The sequence below is a fragment of the Corapipo altera genome, unplaced genomic scaffold (genome assembly GCF_003945725.1).
Source record: "Corapipo altera isolate COAL_440 unplaced genomic scaffold, ASM394572v1 63, whole genome shotgun sequence".
Classification (NCBI taxonomy): domain Eukaryota; kingdom Metazoa; phylum Chordata; class Aves; order Passeriformes; family Pipridae; genus Corapipo; species Corapipo altera.
The window spans coordinates 1,292,726-1,316,432 of record NW_020884928.1 but is presented as its reverse complement, the minus strand read 5'-3'; the positions used below and the strand labels follow the sequence as shown (position 1 = coordinate 1,316,432).

Sequence of the window (23,707 nt, the reverse complement as noted above, 5' to 3'; positions counted from 1 at the left end):
TAGCATCTAACATAGGCTGCTGCCAACCCTGGTACCATCAAAAGATTTCTGTTGCTTTTTACTAAGCTTGAAGTTAATGAAAATTTAATGAGTTGTAATTAAGGACTGAAGGAATTGGAGATTCTTTATCGAAGTTCCTGAATTCTGCGTGGTGAATAACAGTAATTGATAAATGCAAACGTATTGATTTATCCTTTATCCTAATTGGTATTTGTAAATGGAATGAGCATTTCCCCCCTAAATTAATAAAAGATCACTTTTGAGGGTTTAATTAACTGTTCTTTGAATTCTTCATTCATCTAAAATTAACCTTCTGTGACAATTATGAAACTTTAAAAAAATTCCTTCTGTGTAACATAAACTAGTGAGGCATACATTGACTTGGCAACCTACTATTAGCTTGCAAATGGAAAGACTTATGGCTGGAAAAAGCCAACTGCACCTGTTGTTTTTGCTGAACAAATCACTCAGAAGTACACCATCACTCCAGCCTGCCACTCCATCATTTGTATTGTTAAGAAAGTTTTTTTCTCATCAATAGCATATATTTTTTAGAAATAAGTAGAACCCCACAGTTCCCCTGGTATATTTATGATTTTAATAGGGTCTTACGAACAGTTGGTAAAATAACACATCTTGATTTATGAATAATATTAGCTATAAAGAAAAATGTCTTAAGTAAGATTTCAGGGCGTGGTATGTTTTTATGTTTTTACCTCTCACAGAGCCAATCTGAGATTTATGCTTTGCAGATTGCATGTCTCCATTAGCACCTTGTTGAACTCTGACCTTGTTTTTTTTTGTAGTAACCAAAATAAAAAGATTATCCAATTCTAGACTTTCTGAAAATAATGGATGGTAATCACAACTGTGGTCAAAGAGGTTAGTATTTGTGTGTCACCTGAGCATAGTTTTAAGTGAATTTTGTGCTGTCTTGGACTGGTCCCAAGGCTTGTTCAGGGCTGCGCTCCAAATTAAATGGAGGGATGAAGGGGGCCTCTTCCATAATGCTCGATCAGGCATTTGGAAAGGGGAGAGGGTCAAAGCTGCTCCATGAGGAAAATCCCCAGGGCAGCTCCTTGCAATCAAGTGAGCAGGCAGACGGACATTTCTCTTGCATTGCCACAGAGCCCATTTCTGCGACAACTTGTATATTCTCTCCTACGTGAAAACATGCCTAACATGCTACAACCATGATAGCGGGCAGAATTTTCCCCCTCTTTTTTTTGTCCTAATCTCTGCCCCCTTGTTTTTGAATCTTTGCTTATTTCCCTGCCTCTCTGACCTAAATTGCCTCTTTGTCTTCAGCAGGTCCTGTAGGCTGTCCCAGGCAACTGCTCTGTGCAGGCACCCACCAGGCTTCCTCACCATCACATCTCCAGTGTGCCTGGTGGGTGACTTCACACTGCAACTGCAAGGCTTCCTTTTTGACAGACTTTGTAATGTATTTAGCACAGTAAAACTTGATGCTCAGTCAAATAAATGGAAAGCAACTCTTCACTGCAGAGTTTGGTAGCTGAGATAAATATGGAACCAAGGCTGATGCAGAGTATAACATCCCATTACACATTGGCATTACTGTAAATTAAGCCATAGTTCGCTTAGAAAGTGTAGGATTAAACTGTGAATCTGGACCAGACTCTTGTTGTGTGGTTAAGTTCCACCAAATTAAAATTACCTGTGCAATTACAGTTGAGCGTAGAACCCTAAATAGGTGGCTTTAATAACTAGAATGAAATTGGTGTTACTAAGGGATATGTGACTGTGATTTTATTAGCTGCAGAATAGATCAACAGAGGTAATTGCTGCTAGTGGAAGAAGATGGTTCATTTGTTTGTGATGTAGAGAATTGTGGGGAAGCTTGGAAAGAAAATTTAGGCTGAAAATGTCCAAAACATTGTTAATCAAATAAATATTTTTCCTTTTCTTTTTTTTTTCTGTTGTCATGTAATAGAGCTCTTCAAAAGGATTAAGATATGTGTCATACTGCTTGGCAGGTGACTGATTATTCAGTGGAAGACACTGCTTTATGTGAAATACACTTTAAGGTCTTGTCTTTAGACCTAAAAGTGTTACTTGCTTAAAGCTAGCTTTGTGGTCACTGCCTTCATTTTCACTATGTTTTATGGCTGTTAGCATTGCAGAGTTGTTACATTTAAAGGAGAAGGCAGTAGTGTTCTTTAGGTTTATACATTTTCTGTGAGCTATTTGAATTTGCAATTGAAAAACTTAATTTTGACATGGGAGTAAATAATTGACAAAGTTGTCTTTAAAGTCCAGAAAACATTGAAAAGATCAGTTTAATTCCAAGGTTAAATATGGAAGTTACACAGATCCTATTTTTCCTGTTCAAGTAGTCTTTATTGAGGTAAGAAACCTGATTTTTTTGATCCAAGTTATTCCAGTCTTTCCCCATACAGACCTTTTTACTGAAAGGCATTTTAAGAACTCTTAAAATGAGGGACATCATGAAGGGTTGCTCTCAGAATTTGTATCATTAATTTTTAATAGCTTCTGAATTATTCTGTTTATTTTAGGGTTCATATCATAACATGATAAATTTGGAGGTTGTATTTCAGTGCAAGGAATTCAGGTCAGACTTGCTGAAGCCTCCCTGATAGCAAATCCCATTAAAAGCACAGGAGGGTTTACTGGAGGGGAGTTACTGTTCTCCTTCCCGTTCTTCTTTCCATCTATTTTCTTTCTGTCTCTCTTCATTTGCATATCTTATTAATTACACATGTCTGTCTGCTCTTTATATAGCAGTCCTTATAGCATCAATATTTTATTTTAAGCCTCAAACAAGAACATATTGAAGTTAAATTTTTATTTTATTTGATTAATGCGTTAGTACAAACGAAAAACTTTGAACTAAGACTGTATGTTTTTAGATCTTTCAGTCATTACAGCAAACCATTATAGGATCAAGAACAGCCAGATCAGAGAACACTGTTTGCTAGAACATAGTAAATAATGTGCTCTTTGGGAAACAGAAAATGCATTCAAAACATCAATTTACCAATTTCCTTTATGATTCTAGGCAGAAATGCTGGTCATGCAGTGTCCTTTTGTGCTGGTTTAAAGGTAAAGTGGCAGGGGAAACGAACCCAACTCAGAAGAGAGATTATGAGTCAGAATAACAATTTAATAAAATAATACAATAAGTACGATTATACAGTCAAACAATTGGTTTTAATCCACAAAACCCAAATGTATAACCCAGCACCCTGGGGCATGAACAGAGTGGTGTTTGTTGGGCCCCCTGAGTCCAAGGTAAAAGGAGAGGGGGAAAACCTGTTGGTGAGAGTGGTGGTGGAGTCTGATCAAGAGTGGTGGTTGCAGTCTGGTTGAAAAGTGGTGGTTGCAGTCCAGTCGAGAGTGGTGGTCTGCAGTCTGGTTGAGAGTGGTGGTCTGCAGTCTTCCTCTGGATCCCACAAGTGGTTAAAAAAGTCCCAAAACTCCAAGATTATACATCCTCCAGTTCAGGCAGGAATGCTCAGTACCTCTCTCAGGGCAGGGAGTTCCACAATGGGTGAGGACAGGGGGCACCCTCCTATCTCACAGGCCTCTTAACACCCAGTTTATAGCCTGAGGAGTCAGGCATGCTGTGGGCAGAGGGTGTAAATGGTCTATTGATAACAGTTTCTGGGAAATGGCATGGAAGGCTATAGAATACACAGTTTTGGGTTACACCCATACAGTGATGAACTGGTCCCATCTGTTCTAACTAGGAGACCTTTGTATTTTAACTTGTGCTAACCTACTTTACAAATGGACATTGAGTTTTTTTTAGAGGAGATTTTGCATTTATGTGTTGCACCTGGCATGGTCGGCAGTTCAGTTTTCCATTCAGAAAATAGTTTGGGGTTCTTAGTAACATATTTCATAGGCTCTTATATTTTATTGATGGGGTTATTAGTTCTTTTCAAGGTTTTTCTTGGCTGGAAAGACTACTCTTTCAGCTTTCTTTGTTCATCACCATCTACTACTATCTGTTGTTTAAACACGGTATTGAATTTTCCTTTTATGTTCCTGAAGAGCCATGTCTAAGGATGGAGGTTAGAAGAACCATGAGGGTAACCTGGGTGACACCCCAAATATCTGCCAGAAATAAAGAAAAGAGCAGTTGCTGCATTCCTAAAGCATGCTCTGTGCTGTAGCATTTTCAGTCTTATGTGCTAGTAATGGGGACCATTTGTTGTCATTTATGTAAATAAGGTAATGAATCATCAAATATGCAAAGCAGGACATCAAGTCATCTGCATAAAATCTCCAGATTTCAGAACATTTAGTCTCTACAACTATGGGTAGATTGTAACCAAGAAATATCTTTCCAGATGGCTTGAGCAGGTGAGGATGCACTGCCTGCGCTTTTCAGAAGAGTTGGGGTAAACTTAGACTACCTGAGCCATCATATATAGCTATATAAACACAGATAACTGGATTTGCAGATTTTTTGTTGTTGTTTTAACAAACATGTTTCTATCTCCAGAGTTGCTCAGACAGCAAAGGATCAAGCATCTGACTCTTTATAGACAATTTACTCAAACCCATGCAACCAGCATTATAGGGCACTTGTTATTGTAAGGACAAGTAAGTGACAGAAGGAATGAAATTCAGTGCAGAATCACAGAATATGCCAAGTTGGAAGGGACCCACAAGGATCATCGAGTCCAACTCCCAGTCCTACACAGGACCCTCCCCAGGAGTCACACCATGTACCTGAGAGTATCGTCCAAACACTTCTTGAACTCTGTCAGGCTTGGTGCTGTGACCACTTCCCTGGGGAGCCTGTTCCAGTGCCCAATCACCCTCTGGGGGAAGAATTTTTTTCTAATATCCAAATTAAGCCTCCCTTGACACAACTTCAGGCTATTCCCTCGGGTCCTGTCTCTGGTCACCACAGAGAAGAGATCAGTGTCTGCCCCTCTTCTTCTTCTCATGAGGAACATGAGTCATTTGAAATTTTGACACAGAAGAGAACCTTGTACATCTGAGTTAAGTAACAGTGTGCCGAAAGTAAAGCTTGCTGCAGTGTGATGATGCATATTTCAAATGGGACTTATGGGAGTCTTTTTTTCTTTTCTGTGGTGCCTAAAACCACACAAAAATCACAGACAGCTGATCATATTAGTTTCTTGAAATATTCATTAATAGGTGTCCAAAAATATTGCATCTCACAAATAGACAAATATATTTTTTATTCTGCAGTTGGCTAAGTCATCCCTCCCAGGGCTGCTCCTGATCACACTGGATTGGCAGAACACTCTCTGTGCCTGTCTACAGTTTATATGGTGTCTCTGACTATTATGTTTGCTTCAAAAAAAGGCCCCAAATGAAGGTTATTGTAATACTTGACTACAAAGAGTTCTGTATCTGCTTGTTTGCCTTCTCATTTCCATAGACCTGTAGAGATTTTTCTTTACATCCAATGTCTGTGGTGGAAAAAGACTGGGATACTTCAGCCAAGAGTGCCAGAGCTATGGCTGCCCTAGACAACTGTTGCTTCTCACCACCATCTTCAGAGGATGACCATTGTCTTCCCACTGTTCTCTTTTCTTTGTAGTTTGCTCCTCCTTTTGAGAGTATCCACTGCAGCATCCACCTGGGGTGCAATTAATGGGACTTTGGTGGATGAGGAATAGTTAAAATACTTCATGGGGGATATGAGTGGATTACCTTCATGCCTGAAGTTTGTCCTTCTTTCGCTTTTTACTTACTTTTCCTATTTTTTCCCCCTGTGTAGATGACGTAGAACTTCAGGATGAAAGAGGAATATTGACACAAAGAAAATGGCTTATCTGTGCCTTGACAATATGGGCAGGATTCTGTTAGTCAAGGATTGTGTTTGTCTCCTGGCATATTCAGCCTGCTCTTGCGTCCTACCTATTTCCTCTTTTGTTCATTCGAAGATTTCATTCAAATCATCATAAGGGCTGATTTTCTGTAAGGCATATTTTATCTTTTGTAAAGCTTTAAGCACTCTGTGTTGTATTTTTGATGTGTTAGAGCTCTTTTAAAGGTTATTCTTTTATTAAGAGGTGGTTATTTGAAAATGACGATGCAAAAAGCTAGAGAAGGCTATAGTAATGCTAAAACAAATTAGCAACCAACATTTGAAACTTACATTTTCTCCAGAGTAAAATGTCAGTGTAGTGTTTCAAGTTGTTTCTCTCCCTCCCCTTTTTATAGTGGCATAGCCACTGTATAAAGGTGAAGCCTTTATAAAGGCGTATAAAGACTAAGCCAGACATAGTTTCATTTACATAATTTCAGAAGAGATTTTGAAACTTAGACACCTTTCTTTTTTACTAAAAAACTACTACAAAACTGCTGTAAATTTGGCAGAAGATATTTTTGTGTGCATCTTTAAAATGCTTTAAGAATCTAATGTGAAATAACTGCAGATGTGGAAGGCACTATTCATAGTGCCAAGAACAAAGTAGTAATAGAGATGATCTCCTGTGATTTATAGCTAAAGGGTATTCCTTTAAGAACATACTGAGCCTAAGTTCTTATTTGATTTGATTAAAACATCAGAACAAGCGAAACAACTTTGAACCAAGATTGTATAAATTTTAGCTTTTAGTCATTACAGCCAAGTCACATAACACTTTGTTAGACTTTAGCAATAATTTAAATATGAAATAAATATTTGAATTTTGTATTCTTCTGTGAGTGGCTGATATATAGAAAAAGGTAACATTTAAAAAAAAAAAGTATTTTTTATGAATTGCATGGGCAGCTGCTAACAGCTGATTGTTCCTTCTGGAATTGCTTAGTGAGTAACCTGTTTTGTCAGGATGAGGAACCTAAGCCTGCCATCACAGTTGACACCAACTGGAAATCTTAGCAACAATCTTGGCAAACATTTCAAACATTAATAGCTGTGTTTGCACACAAATGCCCTACTGCTTTGTTCTTCTGCACTGTTCATCCATTGGTATATGCAGTTACCTGTATGTAAGTGTGCTTAGGTTCATGTAACCCTTCAAGTGGGAAAGGGAACCAAGTGTAGTAGTCAAAAAGCATCCTGAGGACAGAACAACAAGTGAGGGATAGTAGTGATGTTTTTATACTGGTTTAGAAAACCCATAACCATTATATAGTTCAATATGTACAGACACTTTAATAGTAGGCCACAGACCTGTGTACTCAGGCAAAACACTTTGACAGTCTTGAACCAAAGCCAAATATAAGATGCAGAAGTGATAGAATAATAAAGAAAATTAACTCTGCCTCTACTGATGATATTTCTGAGTTTGGGGTACAATAAATTATTCAGGCTCCACAGCTGTAAACTCTTCTATTTTTAAGAAAGGTTTTGCTATGGTTTAATTTTCTAAAATTTGACAAAAAGGAAATAAAGTAGACCTGAAGGGTTTTTTTCAGTTTTAGATTTTTTTTTTTAAGACTTGAAGCTGAGATTAAATTTTTATGGCTGAGTAGTAAATCTCTGGAACAGGATTTCCTGATAGAAACGACAACTCTGCTTTAATTATAGCATCTTCTAGGCAGCTACTATATTACAGCAGGACCCTTAAGAGACTCCTTTTTAAGACCATATTCAACAGGACTTGCCATAATTACGGCTTGCTTTCTGTTGGGGGTTCACCTGTCATTGAATTAATGACTAGGTTTCTTTTGCATTGTTTGTTTTCCCAGGAAGAATGTCTTTAGATTTGTGTGAAATGTTTTAAAATGGGTCTCAATATGTGGAACATGAAGCATCTTCTGTATTATGTAACTATTTCAGAAATCATATATGGAAAAATAAAGCACTAGTACATAGTTCTAAGAAAGCTTTAACATCTGCAAAATTAACTTGTAACTAATTTTGCATGCTTCAGTTAGTAGAAAATGTACCTCTCTGAAGCACTAAGCTTTTTTTTTTTATTATTATTGCATTCCATACCTATCTGTGACTTGCATCTGAAATAGTTTTCATCACTGATCTTGCTTCTTTGGTGCCTATACATTTATTTCTTATTTCATGCTGAAAATGTTATGCCATCTGGTTACTTGTGTAATTTTGTAAAGAGAAGACTTCATTAATTTGCGCTTTTAACTTCTGCACCTGCAACTTCCATTTACTAGTGTAGCAGTTTTGCTTGTCAACAGTTTAGAAAGAGTCTGCTGGAGCTGAAATATTTGTGTATTCAGGCCTTTCCCTCTTTAGATAGTTGCAGGCCAAAATAGGGGAGAGGATTTGGCGAGGCTGAGAAAATACCACATCCTGAACTGTACAGCATCAACTCCCAGTTTTTCCTGCTTCACATGCAAGGGATCCTCTCCCCTCCCCAGCTCTTTACGTACAAATGTAAACTAGAACTTCATGGGTGCCCAAAAAAGGAAATTTCAAGCTTTGCAAATGCTTTGTTTGGATTAATAACTTCTATAGTCATGTTTCTTTAATCCCAGAGGGCACAAACATTACTTATGTTAATAGCGGTATCATAGCCTATCTCATACGCTATGGTAAAAATGCCTTCTGTTGGCTAACTCTTAACAAATTCTTGTTGTCATATTTCAGCAATAGTTTATTTTCTAGGCAGGAAAGAGGAGAAGTTAGTTTTGAAACTAAAAGGACGTTGTTTGAAACAGTGTATGGAAAGTGTATGGCTTTCTAAAAATATTTTCTAAAAATATCACATTTGTGATTATTAAAATGCATGGACAGCACTGTTGCTACCTTAATATCAGTTTCTGCTGTGTGAGGCAGTGACAGAGTTCATTCGTTGACACAAAGCTCTAGAAATATTCCTACAGTACTTTACAAAAACCTGACAAACTGAACTGTTTTTTGCTTAATGGTATGTTACATCAATATGATGTCTCTACCTAGCTGAAGCTGGCTATCTGAAATCTAAGAGAAAAAGGGTTGGATTTGTTCTGGGCTTTTTGTTCAGGTTTTTTGTTTGTTTATTTTCGGTTTTGTGGGTTTGGGTTTTTTTCTAAAGTAGTTCAAAAGAGTAGCTTGGGGCTTCAAAAAGCCTGAGAACTGATGAAAGACTTGCTCCCTGGGGAGCTTTGTTAAGAACCTGTGGTGGAGGGGGCGGGATGGCAGGAAGGGACCTGCCCCACAGCCAAGTGGAGCCCAGGCCTTCAGGGGAGCTGGGCTGAGGAGTGAGGACATGTGCAGGTGGGATGTGGGTGATGGGGAGCTGGCAGCAATCCTGGGTTGCAAGCTCTCATGCTGTTCCATCCCATGAGGGTACTAGTTCACTGTCTACATCCAGGCTGAAACACAGTCAGCAAAGCAACCTCAGTTTATGATTATTTTGTGGTCTGGGGGAGTTCTGGATGGGGTTGTTGGGGTTGGTTTTGGTGTTTGGGGTTTTTTTTAATTGGTAGGGTTTTTGGTTGGTGGCTTTTTTTTAAAGGTTCGATGCTCATAGTTGGAATCACCAGCTTCACATCTCAGAGCCTTTAAAACAAAAAACCAAGACTTTTTTGGGGAACATCATGCCACAGACTTCAAGGGGCTAAAAGGGAGTTTTGACCAGAAAGGAAGCAAATCCTCCCAGATGTGGCAGTCAGGCATGGGATAGTTTAACTGCTGGGACTTCGAAGAAAGAAGGTTGGATATCTACTATTGGACAGATTTAAAGATATTTAAGCTTCCAGATTATAAATAGCCTCTGAATAAATTTGATAATACAAAATGACAGAATGGTGGGGAATGGGAAGGCAGTTCTGGAGATTGCCTAGTCCAACCCCCAGCTCAGGCAGGCTCAGCTATAGCAAGCTGGTCAAGGCTGTGCCTGATTCGGTGTTGCTTATATCCAAGGATGGAGACTTCATGAACTCTCTGGTCAACCTGTGCCAGTGTCTGATCACCTTCTCTGTGTAAAAAACTTTTTGTTATGTTCTTTTTTTCCCTGTATTTCAATTTGTGCTCATTGTCTCTTATCCTTTTGCTGGGCACTACTGAGAACAGTCAGGCTCCCTCCCCTTTCATTCCCACCTGAGGTGTTTATGCACAGCTCTCCTCCAGGCTGAGCAGTCACAGCTCTCTCAGCCTCTCCTCACATGACACAGTGCCATTAGGCACCTGATTGCTACTCAGGCACTGAGATATTACTCCGACTGGAGTATTCCAGGAATTTCCCGTGTTTGAGGAACATCTTTGACTCACGCCATTTCTGCATGGCTGTGTCTCTGCTATGAGACAAAGAGCTGCTTCCTTTTCAAAAACAAATGTTGATCAGGATGTTGCTGCTGTCTTTCCGTGCAGAAGTGTCACCTTGGCATCCAAATGGACAACTTAGGCCCACACCTTTCCCGTCAAAGGCTGATGGATAATGGCTCTCTTTTCCTCATCTCTTGTTGCTATGTTGCTAGAGAGAGAGCGCTGCTAATTAGCCCAGAGCTACTCCCATGTCTGTGAAGTTCCTCCTTGTGAGTTGAAATCTTCCCACTCACTTAGAGCTCCTTCTGTATTGATATAATATGCAGAATAATATCATGGCAAGGCTTGCTGTATCGCACTTAATCTGTCCTATTCTTGATGGGGCAACAAAGCAATAGGCAATATGCTTTATAGAGAAAGCATAAACAATTACCTATTTAATGTGGGATTCTTGAAAAAAAAAAAAGGAAATAACTTGCAAAAATATTTTTCTGCATTACATAATTGCCATCTCAGAAAATGAGGAATGTCTGTAATAATTCAGTCATGTTTTGCTGTCTTTTTGCTTGTTAAGCATTTCTCCTAAATAACTATTAGTGCTTTAGCTCGTGTGATATTGATTTGTTTATGTTTGTTCTAGTTTTGAAATAAAATGGCTCCTCCTATTCTGTCATTGATACAGCATACTACTTGCCTGGGATACTGAGGAATACATTTTAAAATTCAGAGTGAAGATTTTACTGTAACTGTAGCTGTGATGTTTTCTTTTGTTTGCACTGTGGTTTTTTTCCTTAGAAGTTGTATCCAAAATTATAGTGAATGGAATTTTCTTTTCATGTGACCACATACTCTGCATCTTGGCAGCATTCACAAGCACAGAGCTGGCAGAGAAAGTTAGGCAGGATTTGCCTAGGCATTTTCAAAGAAGAGCACCCAGGAACTGAGGTTTGAAATAATGTAGCCTGAGGTCAGGAATTTTTTTCTTTAGAGTCAGTAAAGGACATGGTTATCTGTAATGTGCAAGAAACCAGGGCTTTTTTAGGTGAATATGTACCAGTGAAACAGGACAGTATAATGAGCAATATTCTGTGCAGTGTTACTTCCTAAACAACGCCAGCTAATAATAAGGGATGTGGGCCATTTAACAAACAGAGATTATATTTGCTGTCAATCCTTCATTTCTTTTGGTGAATTAGATGATACAATGCTAGGAAAATATGCATCATTTAATCCAATTTAAGATTGCACTGTGTTTAACTCAAAGACAAATGGGTTCTTGACATTAGGCATTTACCATACAGTGCTGAAACAGTGTGGTTTTGGTGCACAGTGAAGAAATCTGCTAAAACAAGACAGTGTTTGTTTGAGAGAGAGGGTTGGGAGAGGAGTGCAGGAAGGTCCCGCATGCAACGGTAATCCCGTGCCTGGGTGGTTTTTCCCGTTGTACCTGTGTAGGTGGAGCATTCCCCTTCTGCTCGGGTGCTGCCCGGCACCTCGTCGGTGCACGGCGGCAGTTTGAGGCAGCCTCCGGAAGAGCATTTCCTTGCCACAGCGTGGTTGGGACTCAGCACCAGGACAGAGTCATCTGTTTTACCCCAGCACACATTCACATTCCACAGGTCCGGGAAACTGCGTGACCACCCAACGCTTGGTGTTTAAAACTGATCGGACTGGCAGCACAGCACTTCACATCCAGCTGCGCTGCACACACAAACTCCACAGCCTCTGTGCTGGAAAGTGAGCTGGGAAGGATTTTTTTAGAAATTGCTTTTGGAGCAGGTACATTCCTGCACAAGCAGAATGTCCAAACCTTCTCGCTTGGCTCGACCTTTGTCAACCAATACAGCTCCTAAATCGCCTTTGTCTAGAAAAGAAGATTTTAACAGCCGATCACGAAAAATTAGGCTAGGTGAAAAGATTTTGAGAGCTGGCAGCGAAGGAAATCTGGTTAAACAGCATCAGCAGGAGCAGGTGGAAATCACAGAAGGGCTTGTGCCACGGAGGGCTCCTTTCCTGAAAGGTAACTGGTTATTTCATGCTGTATAAGAAATAATCAAATGCATTTGCAATTACTGTGCTTTTAATAAACCTCAGACATCAATTACTGTATAATAGGGGTGTGTGTGTATATGTGTGTGTGTATTGTTACTGAACGACAGATACTTGTACATAAAGCATTTGTTTTGAAAATAAAAGGGCTCAAAATATTTTTGTTGTTCATTTGGAGCTGGGTGCTGTATAGAAGCTAAAACGCTGGGCTGTCAAAGTGGTAAATCACAGTCTTTTACAGTCTAAATGTGACACTGTATTGGGAAGCTTTATTTGAAATTATAATTTGAAATTATTAGCAAGTGTGAGAAAGATTAAATAACATGAGAAAACAGACATCAGTGCAGGCATAGAATCTTTCAACCTTACAAGTAAAATTCCTTTTCAAGGGTCCTAACAAGGCAGCTGGGAGTTGATTTCTTCTATAAAAACTAAACAGATCAAGTGTATTTGGAAAGGCTTATATGCTTTCAGAATGCAAACAAATGTGGAGGATAATATAAGATTACGATCTGCTTTCACTGATTGTTGAGCAATGGGCTGTAGGAACATTACCACTGCCTCTTTTTGACTTAGTTTTTGTGAAGGTACTCCTTAGAACTGCATTTAAAAGTAGCTATTTAATCTGCATGGCGAAAAATGAGGGTAAGTTGCCATTCTAATCAGGAAATAAAGGTAGTAGTATTCTAGTCAAGCTTTTCATAGGTTCTGTATTTTAATATGAACAAGAAGCAGAATCCTTTCAATCTAGAATAAAAATTGGTGTTCCTCCATCCTAAATCCATGGGAAAAAGAAGTGTAAATTACAGACCTTTGTAACTTGAAACTGTACTTTGATTTCGCACACATGGCATCCAAGGTCAAAGTTTTTATTCCCAGCTGAATATGGTTTAAAAGATTTTTTTTCCTGCAGTATGACTTTTATTATTTCACAAAGAAGGGAGAAGTGATGACACCTAGTCTTACTCAGGGAGATGGATGATCTGTTTGTTTCTACAAAGGAGACTGAGTCTGAAGCACTTTATTAAAGGCAGAAGAGAGCAAATAGAAAAACTGGAGGTGGGAGGGCTTAAACTTCTGGTCTTGCTCACAGAACATCTTGCTTATTTAGAGATGTAATGTGGAAACTCATTTTTTATCTTGCTATGTACACAAGAAATTAAAACTTTCATTCCCAAAAAAGCAGATGTACAATTCTTTCTGCCCTGGTAACCAATATTTATTGATGCTATAGTATATGATGTTACTCAGTCAAATTTTTAAAATTTGAAAATTTTCATAGAAAACTCTGTAACAGTATATTTTTCACGAAGCTAAAGGTTTTTAAACAGTAGTTTATTCCCTTTGTGTTATCTCATTTATTTGCTACATTGAGAAAAGGAAGTCATTGGGATTTACAGAATAGCAAGTGTGTCCTTTTAAGGGATGTAATCTTTATGGCACTCTCACTTCCTGCTTTTACTCATTTTATTTAGATGTTTTTGAACTATATAATGCTTTGCAACTACAAGCAAGGGTTCCACTCACTGCTTAGTGTTTTAGGTGAAATTTCTCTAAAAGAGAAATGTAGTGGGTATCAGTAGTGCTGCATCCTGGCATGTGCTTTTAGTATTTATAGCTTACACTTACTGTCTTCCTGAGCATGAGTTAATCCCTGTTAAGTACGGGCTTTCTGCAGTGGGACACTTGGTACATTAGGCAAGATGTTGCTGTGAATTGTTTTTGCAAGAGTTGTTGAAAAATAAACATTGATACTTCTGAAGGGAGCATATTTATAAGGGTGATGAAAATGCAGAGTGTGGGGTTTTTTCTCTGAAAATGGGACTGGCTGGATGGCCCCCAAGGGAGCCCAAGTGTTGACCAGAGTGATTTGGAAGATGTTTTGTGAGAAGCTGGTACCGAACTGGATGGTGGAGGGGTGGCAGATATGGCAGGAGCCAAATGAAGCAATGAAGGGTATAGGAGCCACAAGGCAGTGCCCTGGGGTCAAGGCTGAGTAACACAGGAGAGCATGAGCAGAAGCCAAAGGGTATTTATATGAACTTGAAGTGGTAAAGAGGGCAGGTACAGGCTGAATGAGATGGCTAAAGTAGGGAGCATAGTGAGGGGAGGCAGACAGTTCCTGGGGGAAGAAGACTGGTGCTTGGAGGAGAAAAAAAAGGCAAAGAAGGCTTGGGTTTTAGGAACAGCTGTGTCAAAGGGGCTGGAATGGGGAAGTGAGAGCAGGAGGCTCTGTTGGGCACGGAGTGGGGTCCTGAACAACCTGACATGGAAGAGGGGTTTGACCAATCTTTATTCAGTGTCATGTAATGTCATTGAAACCCCAGTGGCCCTCTGTGTGTCTGTGTGTCTGTGTGTTACCCCTTAAAATCTTGGTCTGTGCACAAGAGATCGACCTGGGTCATCTGGACTAGTTTCTACTGGTGAGCTTTACAGTTCTTCATGAGCAACATGACACCGTTTCTGGTTTCTTTGAAAGTCTGTTAAATTAAAACCAAAAAGATAACATGCATGAGTGGTGCTAGAAGACAGCAATCCAGCAAAGCTCAGTGCTTAACAGATAGGAAATACAAAATTACGGTTATAATTTTAATGGGACTGTAAAGCATGATGATTCATTTTATTTATGATTGTATGTTGGGGGCTTTTTCTAGAGGATTCTTGCCCTGCATCGTGCATGGGATGAGTTGTGCTTAACTGAGAAGTTGGATTCTATTAGCAAGGGGGCAACTTGTGGCAGAGTCAAAAGTAATCCTTGTAGGTAAAACCATTAAAGGTTGGAGTGAATCTCTCTGAGGTCTGTGTGGTATCAGACGTACTGCTTCAACTTTCAAAGGGGAATGCTGGCTGTGTGGATTTGGTTTTTTGTTCAGTTGCATGTGCAAGTCTGAGACCCTGGGTTCTGATTTGCAGTGCTGAAACAATGTAAGAGTAACTGAAGTCAGTGTCAGCTGCAATTTTATTGCATAAAGTACTGTCTAATACAAAGGACTCAAGAAGGTCATCTCGTACTTATCTGTTACTCTTTGTCTGAATTTAATGAACAACTTTGACCATAATTTCTCTGGATGCCAGGTTCTCATCTTGCTAAAAAAGGGAGGAACGGGTAGAATAAAATCCTTACTTGATAGGGACTATTGTAAGAACGGCATTTCACAAAAATTTACCTACTTTATTACAGTAATGAGGAATATTTAGACCCAGGCTACAAAATTTGTTGCTTGTACTTCAGACCAAGATCTGACAAGCATGTGGTACATGAACCCCAAGTTCACATCCAGAATAGCTAAGATGATTCCATGAATGTGAAGTGAGTCCTGTTCATTTTGTGAGGAGAACAAGACGATGGCCTGTGTGAAGGGTGGGATGGGGCTGTGGGTAAGGAAAGACTGTAGTGCAGCACATGTGCATGTGGAGTACGAAAAAGGGTCACAGAGACAATCTCAGTTTTGTCATTTCACGTGTGGTGAGGAACTATCTTTTCAAACTCAATGTCATTTTAGGATTTGGTGTTTTAAAGAAAAAATGGAGATAGGTAAGGCTTTCTCTTTTCATTCTCAGTTTTAAGACTGAACAATTAAAATAGGATTTTTTTACCTTTGGGATGTGTTACTGAGTGGAGAATTTTATGAATTTCTGTCACCCATACTTTCCTCCAAGAAGAGCAGAGAATATACTAATGTCTCTCTTTTCAATTTCCTTTCTCTATGCCTTTTTATTGAATTTTGATATTTGCTTTATTATTTGCCTTCATATAGTTTCACTTTGCTTTATTTTTCACTCTGTTTTTTTCCATTAGATTTTCCTCCCTGGTTTCTCCTCTCACTTTACTTTGCAATTTACAGTGATTGGAATGCAAGACCAATACTTTTATACAAAAGCTTTTGGTATCCCATATTCATTTGGATCCAAAACTAGACAAAACCTGTTTGTTCCATCCCTAGTTATTAGATGGGGCCCGAAGGACTTTAGGGATATAGTGGGTTTCATATCTCTGGCCTCTTCATGTAAAACAAGCAATAATAGCACCACAGAAAGTGGAATTAATTATATTTTCCCTGTTTTGCTTTTATGACAAACTCCAACGTAACAATGACTGTATAATCCATATGTGTATTACTAATTATCTCCAAGAATGTTATTGTCTTCAAATAAAGAGATATTGAATCATGGCCAAAGTTTGGAAATTATTCTTTCTGACATTCAAGTAATATCTATGGAATGTTTAAGGCCAAGAATTTATCTGTCAGGAACTTCCATTTCACAGCATTTCCTGACAGAGATGTACCTACAAATACAGAACACATGTAAGATTAGGGGTTTGTCTTCCAGGGAAGTTCATTATTAAAAGAATAACAAAACAAAGACTGTTTCTATTTAGCCTACAGTATTTTTGTTTCCTCTTCAACTGTTTAAGATTCATCAAGGCAGAGAACACAGATCTTGTAAGTACTTGTATATACAAATGTTCATTATCTCACAAATTTAATGCTAATTCTCTTCTTTACTGCCAATACATTTTTTTTTTCACTTTGAAATGCAGAATTTTTCTGTGATCTTAAAAAAAAAAGAAAAATAAGAAATTTTACTGTCTCGTAGAGTAGTCTGAAAAACAATAGTGAAACTAGGGTTGGTATCAGAGATGCAACATGGTACAGTTAATTGTTCAAAATTTTGAGCTTGAGACACATGATTTTGCTAAACTATAAGGAATATATTATTTCATTTTAGTGTATTAATATTAAAAATTAAGAAATAACGTGGACCATTAGATATTAAAATACAAAATAAATCTAGATAAAAAATTTCAAGCTGGAAAAGAACATTATTAAAATAACTCTTGGAATTTATAGTCGTATTGTAGAAACAGAGATCAGGTATGAGACAGTAGACATTCTTTCATTGCCTACAAGAACATTTATTTCTATAGCTGTTGATGTATGACTTCACCTGGAGGATGAATAGGGCAGCTGAACATGCTTCCTTCCAATTAAGATTACGCAGTATATAAACTGGAGTTATGGTTATTGAAAACTGAATGTCTGGACATTTGTTTAGGTAAGGAAGGATAGGCCCACTTCTGTTCTTATTTACCGTGAGATCATGACTCAAATCTAAGCATAAAGTATATTTTAGCTATTTTTTTAAGCATGATTTCCTGCAAAAATTGGTCATGTCAAAAGTCTCTGGCAGGCTTTCCTTCACTGGTAACCTTTTTACCCATTATCTGAATTTTTACAATTATGATGGAGAAGGTAAGTGTCCCAAAAATACTGCATTTCTGTGATGTACTGTACACACCGTATGCTGTGGAGGATATTCTGTTATGTACCTGTCAAATAATACATGTCTATATTTTCCTTTAATATTGTGGAATATTGCTGGCTGGGTGTAGAAGGAATACCTGATTAATATTGTGTTCAGGGAAAAGCTGCAGAGTATGCTCAGCTCTTCTTTCACATAAGAGAGTTCACGTGTGGGTGAGACCTCATGAAAGCCATACCCCAGGGACAAGCTCAGGTTGTAGCTCACAGCTCTGATAATTCACTAGAGAGGCAAATGCAGACTGTGGATGAGATTGTATGAATTCTGATGGAAATGTTTTGAAGTTGAATGCATACTGCAACCTAAGTACAATTCCATTTACAAAGTCAGCAGTCAATGCCAAATAAAAAAAAATTAAAGAAAGATGCTTTGGAAACTGAGTTATGGTTTTGTGTTGCTTACAGAACTATTTTTCAATTGCAAAAGTATATCCACTCTGAAATCTCTTCCTTTGGGACCTGACGGGATTGAAAGAAGAGCACTATACATCCCTTTGGGAAGCTCAGTATCTTCTGTTTGTTATACTATAAGGGCTAATAGCAGAGAATGGGCAAAAACTCCACCAATTCCCTCCACAACTCATGAGGGAATGCCATCTAGATGAGGGAATTTTGGAGAAGCTACAATTTTGTGGGAAGTTAGGTATAATTTTTTGAAGGCTGATTTTTCTTTAAATTGTGTCTTTCTGAAATCAGTCAGGGGTTTTGAAGTTTAGCTTAAACTAAGGAAATAAATAGGTGGCACAGATTGTAGGTACTTAAATGTTCCTCATTAGATACTTGTTCCATAAAGCTTTATCAATATCACTTTGACATGTGTAGGATGTAAATATGTATTTCATATAGAGTATATAACTTTTCATGTAAATACAATATTTTTAGTGGTTTAAGAGTGTAGTTCAGTGCCTAAGTGGCATGACTGAGATGGAACTGTAGTATTTCAGTATTACAGATTTCAGTAGATGCTACTGAAACATGTAAATCTGGACTAATTTTGTGAAATTTGGATGAGGAGACACAGAAATATTAGTCCTACTGTCAACCCTCGCTCAAGGCTGGTTGTTTCTGTGAAACAGTTTTTCTCTATCCAGAATTGGGCTTATAAATATAAGGTGTATAATTTTTGAATGTGTCCTCATATCAAAACAAGAGCTAGAGTTTTGAATTGGAAGAATAACTTTCAGATTTATGCCTTTATTTAAGGTTATGGATATTCCTGTACATTAAAATGTTACTTGTGAGTTCAGTTTTAGTAAGTTTATTTGTATGATATCAAGAAGGAAGTGTTCTACAGTTGAGAGGTTCTTGATTGAAAGTGGAAAGAACATCACTGAAATGTGATAAAAAGAAATAGCAATGCTCATGTATTTAATAACCCTTGTAGTTGATATGCTCGTGTATCTTTTTTTGGTGGATGGACTCAAGTATTCTTCTTGACTGAAAGTTAACTCCTATCTCTTGTTGTTATTATTCTCTGCTAATTAAGTGATGAGATGGATAGGACTTTCTTTAATCCAAATTTTCAGGTTAGCTCAAACCATCCTCGGAAATGGGATTTTCAAAGCTGGACATGGTACTCCATCACTGAGTGCAGTGGAAGGATTATGGTACAATTCTTGCAGAAAAATGTTTATAAATCTTAGTGCAAGTACAATATTTTGCACAATGGCATGGTAACGTTTTAAGCTTCCGATTAACTCCTAGAGACATTTTTGCTGTTAATCATCTTTTAACTGTTCTAGGCATTTAGAGGGTTTCCCTCTGACCTGGAAAGATGATCATTCTAGCTGATTTTAATTCCTAAATCCTATCTAGTATTTTAAGAGTAGACACAACATCAGCTCCTTCCAAATCTTCTGGTATTTCACCCATCCTGAGTGAATTCAGATAAATATTAAGAACGAAGTAATTTTCATCAGTTAGTTCTTGGAGTGCCCTAGGATGAAATTCCTTAGACCCAGCACACTGGTTTCTTTCCTTTTCTTTTTAGATTTTGTTGCTGGTATTAATTATGAAAGACATGTGGTCACAGCTGACCCTCTTATTGAAGTCTGAAAGGCATTCAAAATTCTGCTTTCCCCATGCCATTCGTTAAAAACTGTCTTTACGCATTGAGTAATGGATCCATCTTTTCTTTGCCCTTCCTATGGCTAAGGCATTTATGCCATAAGTAGTCACCCAGGCCTGCTTCTCCTTTTAAGAAAAGAAAGAAGGCTCAGGGCTCAGTCATGATTTCACCTTATTTTCTCCCTCTGATAAAAATTAAGTAGTTATGCTGCTAAAAAAAATAAAAAAAGTGCAAATACACGAAAAATCAAAACATCTGGAATGCCCAGCTAGCTGGCTGGCTGGACATATCCTGGGTATTAATATGTAGACATTTAAGAACAGAAAAAGTTGTACTGTTACCGGGGAATGTGTGTTTTATGATAGCCATTTCCTGCTGTCATGGGCTGTGGTTGTGTCCTGGTTTAGATAACATTTATCTTGAGCCTCATACTCTGAGTTTCTGAACAAGCTAATAATGTCTTTGCTGCAGCTTGGACATATAAGTAGCTTCCTGGGCAGTGAAAACTTTTGAGACATCTCCTCAGCCCTCTATCTTCCAAAACTTAGATTCATCTGCAGCATCTAGATGTGAGATGGATAAACTTAATTTAATTGTTTGAAATCAAACTTTGTAAGCACCTCTTTTTGGAAGACAAAGGAAAAGAGGTTTAGCCAGAGAAGGTATAACTGCAGCCCTGCTGTGTGAGGTGCAGGCACTGCCTGGCTATCATGCAGGCTTCAAAGGGAGCATCTTGCCTGGCTGCATCTTGGCTATAACCTTGAAGAGCCTGAGCTGGCAGTTAGGACCTGGAGTATCACCTCCTTTTGAGGTTACAGATTTGTCTTTTGGCAATGATGTTCTGCCTGTCTGAAGATGGTCCCTCTCTCCTATTACATATGGTTGCCAGTGCCTGGCAATTATGACCCAGCTCTCTCTCAGATCTCAATTTCATTAGGTTAGAGGACAAATACCAAGCATAGTACTGGCGTGAGTGATGAAATAGCACCTAAATGGGTTAAAATTAATCCATTACTTTGAGACCAAAGTCTAGTTGCCCCTAAAAACATTTCCAACACAACAAGCCCTGTGCTGCTCTATCAGTTATTATCTTGTGGCATGGGTTTCTCAATGAAGCCTTAAGTGCAGGATAAATGACCTCGTTCATATACTGGACATTCCCGGCAATGTTAAAATCATGCACTTCAGTTCATGCACTAGTCATGTAAACTCACATGTTACACTTTGACATTTTCCAACCTGCACATCTCACTGTGCAGTTTGCTTTTTCAACTGACCATATGCAGACTGTTTGTAATTAACTGAGGATCATTTGCCACCTTTCTGTGTTTCCCATTGTTAGAGTGTATGCAGTTAAGTGATTCAGTTTAGCTCTCTGCTGATTTACCTCTTATATTACCATTTAATTGCAGTTCAGGTAATTATGTTTCCTGTTCTTCATGCTCAAATAACTGGTGTATCACTTTGAATGCCATCTTGACCTCAGTGGTAGTAACTGACCTCTTCCTTTGCAGGGGTTTGTAGCTCACAGGCCTGTGTTCCACAAGGGTTTGCGTAGTCTGTGGCTGGACAAGAGCCTTGGTATGAGGGAAAGCTGCAGCTTTTGGTCAAATCAGACTACTGATATGAAAAGATATCTCTACCCACCCTCAGAAGTCCTTCAGGATCAAGGAAATGGCTTAATTTGTGCTGCCTTGAATGATGGTTAGAACAAGTCTTTCTGGCACCAGAACATCCCTTGTAATGCTTATGCCTGCGTACATGTGTGTACCTGTACGTGAGTCATCCGCCTGCAGCTCCCAGGGAAGTTTCTCTGGGACACAGTGGTGGTAGTTATTGCCGTGTAAATATCAGACTGGAGTTACTTGGTCAGGAGATGTTTTTAAGAGGGAAAAAAGTGTAACTAGAACTTACTTACTGATGACTAAGCGTGTAAAATACATAACTGACAAAGCAAATGGCTGCTCCGTGCACTGCTTAAGAAAGTGCAGAGAGGAAACCTTTCTCCCAGGCACTTGTGATGTGATTCTGTAAACAGATTTTGTATGTCCACTGAACGCAGATTATCCCATACTAAAAGCCTTATTAGTTTATTTACAAGATATATGAGTTGTAAGACACAGCTCAGCTTGTTTCTTGAGTTAAGTGTAAGATCCACAAAGTCAAAGAATCAGAGGTTACAGTGAGTTTTCACTCTCCATTTTTTTTCCGTCCAGAAAGCTTCTGCTATGCTAATCTCCCATATAACACAATGGAAGTAATAGGTAAATGGGGGACACTGATATAGCTCTCAAATGGGAGCCTTAGATATTGAAAATATAATTTTCATTATAACCTAAAGCTTTCTGTCTAAAGGAGAAATATAGAAAGGTTACTGTTTTATTCTTGGAAGTTTGCAGAATGGTTGCATACCGAATCAATAAATGAAATTAACAGGTTTTCATCCTATATCATTGAAGTTAAAAGAGTGACTTGGTAATTTCCCCTGAAAAATAAAATAATATTTCCCCCTTGCCTGAGGAAATATATTTAAATGAATCTTACTCACTTCTGTTTATAGTGTGTTGTTTGCTTGGATTTGTTTTAATATCATCAATCTGATGTGTATCACTGCATGTAAAGTAAATAGAAATGCAAATAGTACTTGTGCCAAGTAATCTAGTTCTGTAGTTTTAGAGGAGTTGAGAGGCTTATCAACCATACAGTATTTCTCCATGAAAGATACCTCTGTTCAAATGCCACTATGTCCTAATATAATTAAAAGCATACCAAAGAGAAGCTTAACTTACATAAATATATATTTTTTTGTTCATTTTCCACATGTTTACAAACTAGTCTTTGGTAGAAAATTGTGATGTAATTCTGGAGAGTGTTTGTAATTAACCCACTGCCATGCTTGTCTTCATAACTGGTGAAATTAGGGAATAGTGATACTTAGCATCAGGGCAGCTGCTGCTAGTTAGCTGGATGGTTTGTAGCCGACAAAACAATTTCTTCCAGCTTGACCAGCAAGTTATTTTAACAGTGTAAATTAAAGATTTCAGTGGTGTTCCTAGTTGCATTAAATCCCCTTGGGTGCCTTACTGACATTACTTCCTCGAATGTTAATGCTGATCTTGTTGCTTTTTCTGGTGGTATTAAGAATTGCTGTCTCATCCAGGATGCCACAGAGCTACTCCCTGAAATCATCTAAGAGCTTTATTTAGCAGTATCTTCCTGTTTCAAGGACTGGAGGCCAGGGGCCATAGCCTTGATCTCTACTTTTACTCATGTGCTAAATCTAAACTATGTATCCAGATATAAAAAGGGTGGCCTGTAGTCATCTTCTGTATTTAGTAATTCCTGTTCAGCCTTGCATGAAAACTGTAATTTTTCAAGTCAAAAATGGACTGCCTTCTTTTTTTTTAGTCAGCTAATCACTCAAAATGCAGAAAATCATCTTCTGTAAAAAGGTGGAAATTTCCACCAGTGCAAAACCAAAAGCTTTAGGGAGGAAAATACGTGAAGCTCCAGGCTGCTTCCCTGGTGCATGGTAGAGAACACTGCTCCATCACAGTTGGCCCATGAAGATCCACAGAGGAGAATTACAGTAGCAGTTTAATAATGATTTTCATATTTTCCTCTCAACTGTAATACAAGAGTTAAATTGTAAATGGCAAGTTACAACTAAAAGCACTTATATGACTTTCTTTAGTCTCCTTTCTGTCCGTAAGCACAAGTCTTATTGCTGATGACAGGATAGAGATTTTTTGAAGCCCTATGTGAAAACATTGGTAGTCCATAACATGTCCAGCCTTAATCTTCACTCTTGATCACAGCATGTTTAAGCATGCAGTCCTAACACCATTTGGTCTTTATCTTCCTCAAAACATTCTGTAATGTTTATCAGAATATTGACTTAAGCCACATTCATGATGGTTGGAGCTGTTCTGTGCCACTCTGTGGCATGTTACAGCTCATATCTTTATATCCTATATAATATATACATATTTACATGGAATAATTCTGATAAAATGTCATTTCTCAGGCAGCAATTTTATCACGCTACATGTTTGAAAGGCAAATCCAATATTTACTGACAATTTTAAAATTATGTTGATAGGATGTGTGGCCGATGAGCATAGGCATTCAGTA

General features: G+C 38.3%; 1 protein-coding gene across 12 annotated transcripts in view; it reads left to right on the top strand.

Annotated features, from left to right (window-relative positions):
* Positions 1-23,707, top strand: part of KIAA1217 (KIAA1217 ortholog) — a 353,867-nt gene that overhangs the window by 111,992 nt on the left and 218,168 nt on the right. For 3 of the 12 annotated variants that reach the window (XR_003530194.1, XM_027658715.1, XM_027658722.1), the window contains exon 1: positions 11,977-12,152. The exons of 1 other annotated variant lie outside the window; for it this stretch is intronic. The gene's annotated coding sequence lies outside the window, so the exon portion shown is untranslated. Of the gene's footprint in view, positions 1-11,971; positions 12,153-23,707 lie in introns of those variants that run through there. 8 more of the 12 variants (XM_027658713.1, XM_027658714.1, XM_027658712.1 and 5 more) reach the window with 4 other exon arrangements.